Source organism: Vigna radiata, unplaced genomic scaffold (assembly GCF_000741045.1).
Source record: "Vigna radiata var. radiata cultivar VC1973A unplaced genomic scaffold, Vradiata_ver6 scaffold_165, whole genome shotgun sequence".
NCBI classification, from domain to species: domain Eukaryota; kingdom Viridiplantae; phylum Streptophyta; class Magnoliopsida; order Fabales; family Fabaceae; genus Vigna; species Vigna radiata.
In genome coordinates this window covers 449,814-460,099 of record NW_014542359.1, presented here as the reverse complement: position 1 = coordinate 460,099, position 10,286 = coordinate 449,814, and positions in this window count along the sequence as shown.

The following is a 10,286-nucleotide window of genomic DNA, read 5'->3' as shown; positions in this document are numbered from 1 at the left end:
AACTTGTAATTCCATTGTCTAGAGGCTTGCTTGAGTCCATATAAAGACTTCAACAACTTGCAAACTTGGCCTGGTTTTTCTGTTTTGTAGCCAAGAGGAACAGACATGTATACCTCTTCATCTAGATCCCCATGTAAAAAAGCANTATTNACATCTAGTTGATGTAAATACCAATGTTTGGAAGCTGCTAAAGCCAGAACCAGTCTTACTGTTGTGAGTTTGACAACAGGTGAAAAAGTTTCAAAGTAATCTAAGCCTTCCTGTTGTGTGTAGCCTTTGGCTACTAACCTTGCCTTATATCGTTCAGTACTCCCATCAGCATGCCTCTTTATTTTGTATACCCATTTACATCCAATAGGTTGTTTTCCATAAGGTAGATCAGTCAAAACCCAAGTTTTGGTATTTTCTAAAGCTGCAATTTCTTGATCCATGGCATTTCTCCAACAATCATGTTTGATGGCTTGGTTATAGGTTTTAGGTTCACTAACTTGGGAAAGATTCAAGACATATAATTCCAATAAATTTCATTAGGTTTTAATGGAGAAAGTGTTTGTATACAATCATTTTTATATTTTCTAAAATGTCAAATGTCTTACTTCATATGCAAAGAAAATAAAAAAAAATACTACACATCCTCTTTTATTTTAAACTCATATTTAACTACTTCTTTTAAAAATATCATATTTAGATATAATGTATAAAAATAGAATTTTAAAATAAAATAATTACATAGATTAATATATATATATATATATATATATATATATATATATATATATATATATATATATTATCCGATAAATTTGAACTTATGTAGAAAGAATAAATTATAATATAATTCATGTGTATGATTATTTAAATCATTACAAGAAAGATGTTTTTTTATAATTAGCATTATATTTGTCCATAAAGGTTAATTACTTAACAAAATTATTGACGAATTTTACTATTTTATTTATTGGTGGATGTGTTTACCAGTATTTCTGATTTAATTTATTGAAAGATTGTTGTCGTCAATATGTTTTTCAATGAGATGAGGTTAAAATTTGATATTTCCTTCTTTAAATTATCTTGTTCGAAGAAAAACTATTTGTACTTCCTAACCAATGCTATGCATTACTCGTTCTTTTCAACCAACGTGCATTTACTCTTTTAATCCTTTTTCGTTCACTCATTCTTTTACTTATGGTCGTTGTTAACACTTTGGCAAGATACCAGATTGTATCAAGTAATAAATAGACAGTAAGTCCGAATATCATTTTCGAAGGGATTCTTAGGCCTAATCGTTTATGTGAATTGATTTCTTCATACTTGACAAAGAATGAATTTAGAGTTTATAATGCAAAAACTAAAATAAACATGTAAATGCAAAAGTTTGATTAATTGATAGATAAAGATAATAGATGAATATGGTGTTACTGGGGTTTAGGATTTCATCCTAATCCACTCTCCTATATCTACTATTCTTATTAAGTTCAACTTTGTTATCAATGTTCATGCAACTTTCTAATTAATTCTAAACCCGATGTCTCGGCGAAGAGAGCCTACTCCCAATTACTAGTTTACTATGTCTAGTCTCCCAAGTAATTAGTCATGCATTTCAGTGCACAGAAGCTTAAAGCAATTGACCGTCTTATTCCTATGTCTAGGTAATATTGCTAATCAAGAGAATTCCCTCACGTATAGATTTCTCCGTATGTTTCCATATCGACAAAATAAATGATCATGATATTGAATGAGTTAAACAATGCAAGCATAAAGTATAGAGAAGAAAACTCAAACTATTGATAACTAAAGTATGTAAATAAAATAAGAACTTTGATATAAGAGAGTTTCAATAGGATTACATCGTTCCCCAACAACAAAGGATTTTAGTTCACTATTGTCATGGTGAAACTATATGAATTGAATGGAAAATATGAAAAAGATAACCCTAGAATTGAAAGATTGGAGCTTTCGCATCCAAAATCCGCCTCTAAGGTGTGAGAATGGGTGTTTCTGCGTCTTTTCTCTGGCAAAAGATAATCCTAAGGTTTGCACAAATCTAATTATAATCTGTGAAAAATTACAGAAAATAGGCCCAAACCCAATTACAGTGGTCAGCGCTGGTTTCACCGCTCAGCGGTTGGTGCGACACTCAAGTGGGACGCTTAGCGTTCACACCCAGACGTCTGGCAGTGCTGTTTCTGAAAAGGCTAGCGCTCAGCGCAGGATCTAACACTCAACGGTCGGTGCAGCTCTATCTTTTCCCCTCAGCCTTGGCGCTTAAGCGTCTAATAGTGGCTTTCTTCACAAAGCTAGCGCTCAACACTGAAACTGGCGCTGAGCGGTAGCTGCGATTCTTCCTTTGCACTTTTTTTCATCCTTTCTTGAGTCCAACTCCTTCCTTCTTCACTCTCCATCATTCAATTCTCGTCTAATCCTGTCAAAACAAGGAAAACCAAGCATAATATCTCTAAAACCACCTTTGACTCTCTTGTAACTTAACTAAAGTAATTTGCATGATTTCAAGCTAATTTCTAAGTCATAAAGGGTGTATTTTGTATCATAATTAAGTACGAAAATAACGGTTTTTTAACCGTTATCACAACCCCAAACTTAGAACTTTGCTTGTCCTCAAGAAAACAAAACAAAACTTAGCTTTTCACCTATCCTCAGCATGGTTCAACACATTCAAACCCATTCTTTCACAACAAGTAATTACTCAATTCAACTTTTCAATGGAATCTCATCAAGATGAACACATGCTTCACTTTATAACAACTCACATAGTGTTCACATAATCATATAATTTTCAATAGATGTTATTCTTATGAATGATCAATTAACTAAGCACAAATGAAATCATGAATTCATGGAATCAATCCTTACCAGATAAGGTGTCTCACTCACTCACTCAAGTGTTTCAAGAAGTCACTCCTTCCCTCTTACTATCTACATGTCACATAGAACAAAATTGCCATTCATTTGCCATAATCAAATATCATCACATACACATGCCATCACAAGGACTTTTCAAGGCTTATAATGTGGTTGGGCTAACAAGAAGAATTGGTTTTTCTAGATTACAAAATCCTTGAGTTAAGAGAGTTATTCAATCGTAATTCAAGTACAAACTCTCTTTTTACCAATCTTTTTAATCCTAACTTCCCTTTTTCTTTTGCATTAAGATTTTCTTTTCATGCTTATCTTTTCTTTCCTTTTTTTTTTTCTTTCATGCATTTTCATTCAACACATTAGCTCAATGCCTATCTTTTCCTTTTCTCAACTTCCCAACATCCCCAAATTTGAACCTATTTCAATACCATAATTAATTCTCAACCTAACTCAAGGTAAAGATTTTCAAAGCAAGGTTTTCAAATCCTGTTTAAGGCTTAGGTTCAAAAAGGGTAGAACATAAAATGTTCCTTTTCATGTGGGATGGAATTTTATTTGGCTAGAAAAGGGTTTATTCACAAAAACAGCCTTGATCATATGACACATACATGTACTTCAATCAATCACAGAAACTCAGGCAAAATCATTCTTGCTTCCACATATATAACACATATAACAATTAAGAACTTTGGAGCTCAAAAACCTCTCAAATATGCTCACTCAATATTCCAAGCATCATAATCATACACCCTGCTCAACATCTTAATCACAATCATAATATTCATGCATCCATTCACAGTCTGTGAACACTTCACCTGTATACGAGAATGTAAAGCAATCTCAATCATCATCCACATCAAGCATCATCAAGCATACTCATCACATAGTCAATCAAGTATAACCATCATCAAATAAAGGTGTTCAAGCCAAGTACCATAAAAACCCTACACTACTAAACAAAAGCAAAAATAGAAGATAAAAAGCATCCTGGGGTGCCTCCCAGCAAGCGCTTGTTTAACGTCACGAGCCTGATCCAAACCTTTCTAGCACTTGTCAGTAATTGCATATCTTTCCAACACCCTTCAATAGGTGTACCTTCCTGTACCCTTCAGTGAGTACATAAAATTTTTAGCTTCCCTCGATAGAAGCTACCCAATACACAAAATTTTAAAAATTGTTCATAAATACATCACCAAGATTCAAAAATTTAAGCACAAGAAAAAAATAATGTTCTTGGATTACTGGGGTGCCTCCCAGTAAGCGCTCTTTTTAAGTCGCTAGCTTGACACAATAAAGCTCACGTCTCCTCTTCCATGTTGATGTCTTCATCACACCAACTCATTAATTGCCTTCAGTCCACCTTCTTGACTATCCTGGAGTATGGAGCTTCAATTTCTATCACTTCATTCTTTTTATGGCCTTTCACCACCCACTTCTTCTTCTTGTATCTCACCCGTGAACCAAGTTGGAATGATGCATCCTCCAAATCAATGTGGATTGTGACTCCTTTATCAACATCTTCCTCTTCTTGTACCTGCATGACATTACAGTTATTACCTTTGTTAGCACTTTTAGACCCATCAACTACTGCATCTTTCTTTGAAACTTTATATTTAGCGCTCTTTTGTATTCGCGTCAGCTTCTCTTCAGAGGCAATATAAATCAACTTGTGTTCTTGGTCTTTTAACATAACCATCTCGTCACAGACACTTATGACCACTTTGGCCGTTTTCATGAATGGCCTTCCAAGAATCAACAAAATCATCTCATCGGCCTTCATCTCCATCACTACAAAATCAACCAAGAATTCAAGGTTTTCAACGCGAATCACCACGTCCTCCACCACACCATAAGGTATCTTTGATGATCCATCCGCCATAACCATAGAAATATTGGATGGCTTCAATGTTAGCCCACCAATCTTTTTCAGCATAGATAAGGGTATCAAATTAATACCTGACCCAGAATCAAGTAAAGCTCTCCCTACATTAATATCTCCAATGGTGCATGAGATAGTAAGACTCCTTGGATCCTTCATTTTTGGAGGGTGCTTCCTCTTCAAAGGGCAAATACAACCTTCCTGTTTTTTAGTGTCTTCCTCTTCAAGATCTATAATTTCTTTGAGATAATTCTTTATGCGCTTGGAATAAACAGGAAGTTGGTGGAGTGCTTCGGTTACAGGCATCGTAATCTTCATCTGATTAAAAATTTCTCTAAAGTGCCCACAATTACTCTTTTTTCTCTCCTTTCCTCTAAGGTAAGGAAGATCACTCTCATATTTTTCAATTTTTTCTTTTTCAATTTTTTTTCTTCCATCTTCTCATCCTCATCCTCACTACTCTCTAACTCAATAATTTCTTTTTCCACTACTTCCTCAACTATGCTCACAACAACTTTACAATCCTCTCTAGGGTTAACTTCAGTATTAGCCCTAAATTGATTCTTTTGTGACTTCCACCCATTTTGATAACTGGCCAATTTGCATTTCCAAATTCCTGAAATTAGCTTCATGACTCTTATAATAAAAGTCGTACACCTTCAAGAATTTTTCGAATTTCTCATCAAAGCATCTAACATGTTCAGTCAAACTAGCCACCTGTTGCCATAGTGGTGATTGTTGTGGTTTGTTAAATTGGCCTCTAGTTTGTCCAAATTGATTACTCTTGCTTTGCCTAATGCTTGGCTGATTCTTCCAACCTTGGTTGTAGTTACCATGGCTGAAGTTACCCTAGCGGTATTGAAATTGGTTGCCCATACCATTCGCTTCTTCTTGTTCCTCATCTCCTTCAGTAGTTGAGCAATGATCTTTGACAAGTTATCTAGTTGTTGAGATAGGAGCTTATTTTGAGCTAGCAATGCATCTTCAGTGGGCAATTAGAGAACTCCCCTCTTTTGAACTGTCACACCCCTTTCACTATGAGTCTCATTTTCGTTTACATCCATGCTTTCAATCAACTCATATGCCTCTTCAGCAATCTTTCTCTTGATATTTCCTCTAGCTGAGGCATCTATCATAAGCTTGGACTGCGTACCAAGACCTCCAAAGAATGTGAGAACCAATGTTGTCTCATCAAAACCATGTACAAGCGTCTTTCTCAACAAACCTTTGAATTTGTCCCATGCCTGTCCTAGGGTTTCCTCCATTCCCTGTCTGAATGAATAAATCTCCATCTTTCCTTTGTTGATTTTGGACTGTGGGAAATATTTATTCAGGAATTTAGACACCACAGCCTCCCAGGTTGTAAAGCTTCCCTCTAGAAAAGAATTCAGCCACAACTTAGCATTGCTTTCCAATGAGAAAGGAAACACGCTAAGTTTTATCCTGTCATCTGGCACTCCATTGATCTTCACTGTGTTGCATATCTCATTGGATGTCATGAGATGATCATATGGACTTTCATGTGATAGTCCATTAAACTAGTTGTTTTGCACCAGATGTATAAACGCAGTATTCATCACCATGTTCAATGTGTTTCCCCTCGGCATGGCAATACTATTAAAATGTTGAGGGCTAACCACATTAGATGCGTCTGCTAAAGTGCGTCTAGGAGCTCCTTCTGCCATCTCCTTTGTGTTCTAAGTAGACGCCTCCGGTGAGGGGTTGCAAAAGTCCTTTAGGAGAGGGGAATAGTTCTCTAAATGGTCTTTTGACTTTCTTTCCCCTCCTTTCACTCAACCCTTCAAGAAGAGGTTGATTTTTCTTGCTTCTAGTGTGAATATGTGAAAATAAAGAAGAAAATAAGAAAAAAAGATAAAAAAGAAAGTTGAGGGAGGAGAAAAGTGAGAAAAAGAGGAAGAGAGGAAAGAAGGAAAAATCATATAAAAAGCCCCTTCCTTATCAAAAGAAATATCATAGGAAGGAAAAGAAAAGTAAGTGTTTTATGGAGATCTTCAAGAAATTGTAGATTAAAGTTCCTATTATTGATACATGAAAACAAGTGCTTGGTTTTAGCAATTTTCTAAAGAAATTCAGCAGAAAGAAGAAAAAGAAAATAATATCAAGCAAGGGGAATATCAACTCCTACTGATGGGTGTTTGAGCTTTACTGGTCAAGCTAATGACGTTAAAAGAGCGCTTGTTGGGAGACAACCTAGTTTCTGAATTTTTTCTATCTTTTATTTTGTTTTACTTTATTTTATGAAGATGAGAAAGATTAGCATCTACTGATGGGTGCTAATGAGATAGATGTGCATCCACTGAAGGATGCTGGAGGATTATTGGGTCAGGCTCGTGACATTAAAAAAGCGCTACTTGGGAGGCAACCCAGTTTTCTAAACCTTTCTTTTTAATTTATGCTTTATTTGCTTCTGTTTTTAGAATAGGTTGTGATGTACTTGGTTTAAAACCTATATTTGATGCAATTGATTGATGATGATTTGTGATGAGTATGCTTGATGAGGCTTTTATATATGATTGATGTTGAGATGATATATGAGATGCTATACATAGGTGGTTGTTCACAATATGTGTGAATAGATGCATGATAACATGATTGTGATTGTGATACTAGGAAGGATGTGTATCTATGTATTGGAACTTGATATTAGCATATGTGAGGTTTGGAACTCCAGAGTTGTTGCTGAATGATTTGCTATTACTTTGAAAACATGAATGACTTTGCCCAAGTTTCTATGATTAAATCACTTGTCATATGATAAAGGTCATCTTTGTTTAGTCCTTTCTTAGCCAATGCAAAAAGTTTTATCCGAATTAAAAAAAGCACAATGTGTTCTACCCTTTTTGAACCTAAGCCTTAAACAGTATGTGAAAACCCCTTTGAAAGTCTTTATGTCGAGTTAAGTTGAGAATTATTGTGTGGTATTGATAAAGGTTCAAGTTTGGGGCTGTTAGGAAAGTTGAAAAAGAAAAGATAAGTATTGAGCTAATGTGTTGAGCAAAACATGAAAAGATAGAAAAGATAGAAAAGAAAGAATGAAAGAAAAAGATAAGCTCAATGCAAAAAGGGAAAAGTTGGGAATGAGTGAGATTAGTTTTTTAAAGAGAGTTTGTGCTTGAATGATAAATTTTCAAATAACTCTCTTAACTCAAGGATTTTGTGATCTAGAAAAACTAATTTTTCTTGGTTAAGCCCAGCCTCATTATAAGCCATGGAAAGTCCTTGTGATTATAACTTGCTTGTGAGTATGATTAATTATGGTTAAATGAAAGGCAAAGTTAATTTATGTGACATTGTGATAGTAGAGAGAATGAGTCACCTCAATATACACTTGTGTGCTTGAGTGAAACACATTCTTGATGAGGAGTAGTTCCAGTTATACATGATTGCATCTGTGCTTGGTTAATTGGTCATTCATGATAATAGCATTTGTTGGAAAGAGTTTGATTATGTGAACACCATATTGAGTTTAATGGAAGTAATGCATCTATACATCTTGACTGATATTTTTATGATGAGCTGAAAGTGATTACTTACCTTAGAAGAAAGAGTTTGGAAAGTGTTAATTGATTGTATTGATTGTTTGAAAACTGAGTTACATTTTGTTTTGCTTGAGGTCAAGCAAGATTCTAAGTTTGGGGCTGTGATAATGATAACAGTTGAAAAACTGTTATTTTTATACTTAATTTTGATATCAAATGCACCCTTGTTGACTTAGAAACTTGCTTTAACTCATGATTTTACTTTAGCTTTGTGAAAAAAAGAGGGTTGAGGAAATGTTTTATGATTTTATCAATAAACTCCCTTGATTTTGTACGTTTTTGGAATGATTTGAAATAAGGGTTGAAGTATCAAGGAGTTGCAGTGCAGAAAAGTCAATCAGTCAACCAGAATGTTGAAAAGTTGAGAAGAGTTGACCAGAATGCAGAAGAGTCAACCAGAATGTTGTAAAGTCAACCAGTCAACCAGTGAACTGGGTGCTAAGCACCAGTCTCGGGACCAGTTTTTCACTGTTTTTCGCTTGGACAGCGTTGGGGGGCCATTCTAGGTGTCGCATCTACCTCTGAGTGGTGGAAACCACCGCTGAGCGGTGTACTATTGGACCTGGGCCAGTTTTCTATTATTTTTATGATCTGTTTTGGGGCTGGACCCGTTTTCTATTATTTGTATGCCCTATTTAAAGGCTAGAACGTCCTAGAGAATGTATCTTTTGATGGCTTAGGCACAAAAACAAAATTTTCACCCCTTTGGGGGCAGATTTGGGGAATTGACAACTCTCCTTTTCTCTTTGTAGGGATTCTATCTCTTTTATTCCATTGTACACCTAGTTCCTCCATGACGATGGAGAACTGTTGGTATCGGAGGGGGTAATTTTCGAAGAGTATTGCGCAGCGGATTTAAAACTCAGAGAGCGGAAAGCGTATTCGATCACAATTAAAATTAATTTGGTCCTTTTAGCAAAAAATAATTTTCTTTCAGAAAATTAATCAAACAGTTGATATATGTTAAATAAAATGAGTGTAGGGAGTAGAAAAATCACACGAGTATTTTTATACTGGTTCGATTCAACAAAATCTACGTCCAGTCGTTAATCACTATAAATAGTGATTAACAGTTCCACTAAAATTGGTTTGAAGATTACAATCAAATAAACAGGAATAGAACGAAAAGAAACACTCTACCAACTTAAAGAGAACCACTCCGACAATCGACCAACGATTCGTGAGCTTCTCCGTTCACAAGACCAAGCAGAGTACCTTGCTAACTTGAAGAGAGTCTGCTCCGACTATCGAACACACGATACGCGAGCCTCTCCTTTCACAAGACCAAGNAAGGGAACAATGAACAAAAAGCTCTCTAAGAACGTTCCTCTGACACACAGTGTTCTAAGCTTTCTCAGTTCATAAAAGTTCTTTTTTGAGTTCTCCAAAACCACATATATATAGCCAAGTACACTGAATGCCAAAGGTCAGCTCCCAACTGCCATGAATAATCGATTATTGTAAGTGATAATCGATTATTCAAGTCCGTTATAGAAATTTCAAAAAGTGATAATCGATTATATGAAGTGATAATCGATTATATGAAGTGATAATCGATTATTCAAGTGTGACTTGTGATAATCGATTATTGCTTCATGATAATCGATTATTTTAGTTCAAAAGCATCTGATAATTGATTATAGCTTAACCATAATCGATTATAACAGTAAAAATTACAATGTTTATCATTGTCCTACTACATTCAAAATTATATTAAGAACAGAAAGAAATTACATGAAATTTAAAGACAAAATGTCAAAAAGAAAGCAATCAAACTTAGGGACCTAAAAATAACTAGAATTCAGGACTAGGAGATCTTTCAGTAGGTGGGATTTTTAGATGATCCTCAATGTTATGTAGTCGAACATCAAGCTCAAGAAATTGATCAACTAGGTACTCATCAAGAGATTTTTGGCACTCATGAATGTCATCAAAATGAGTTTTCTGTGCTATACTCATATCCTCCAACT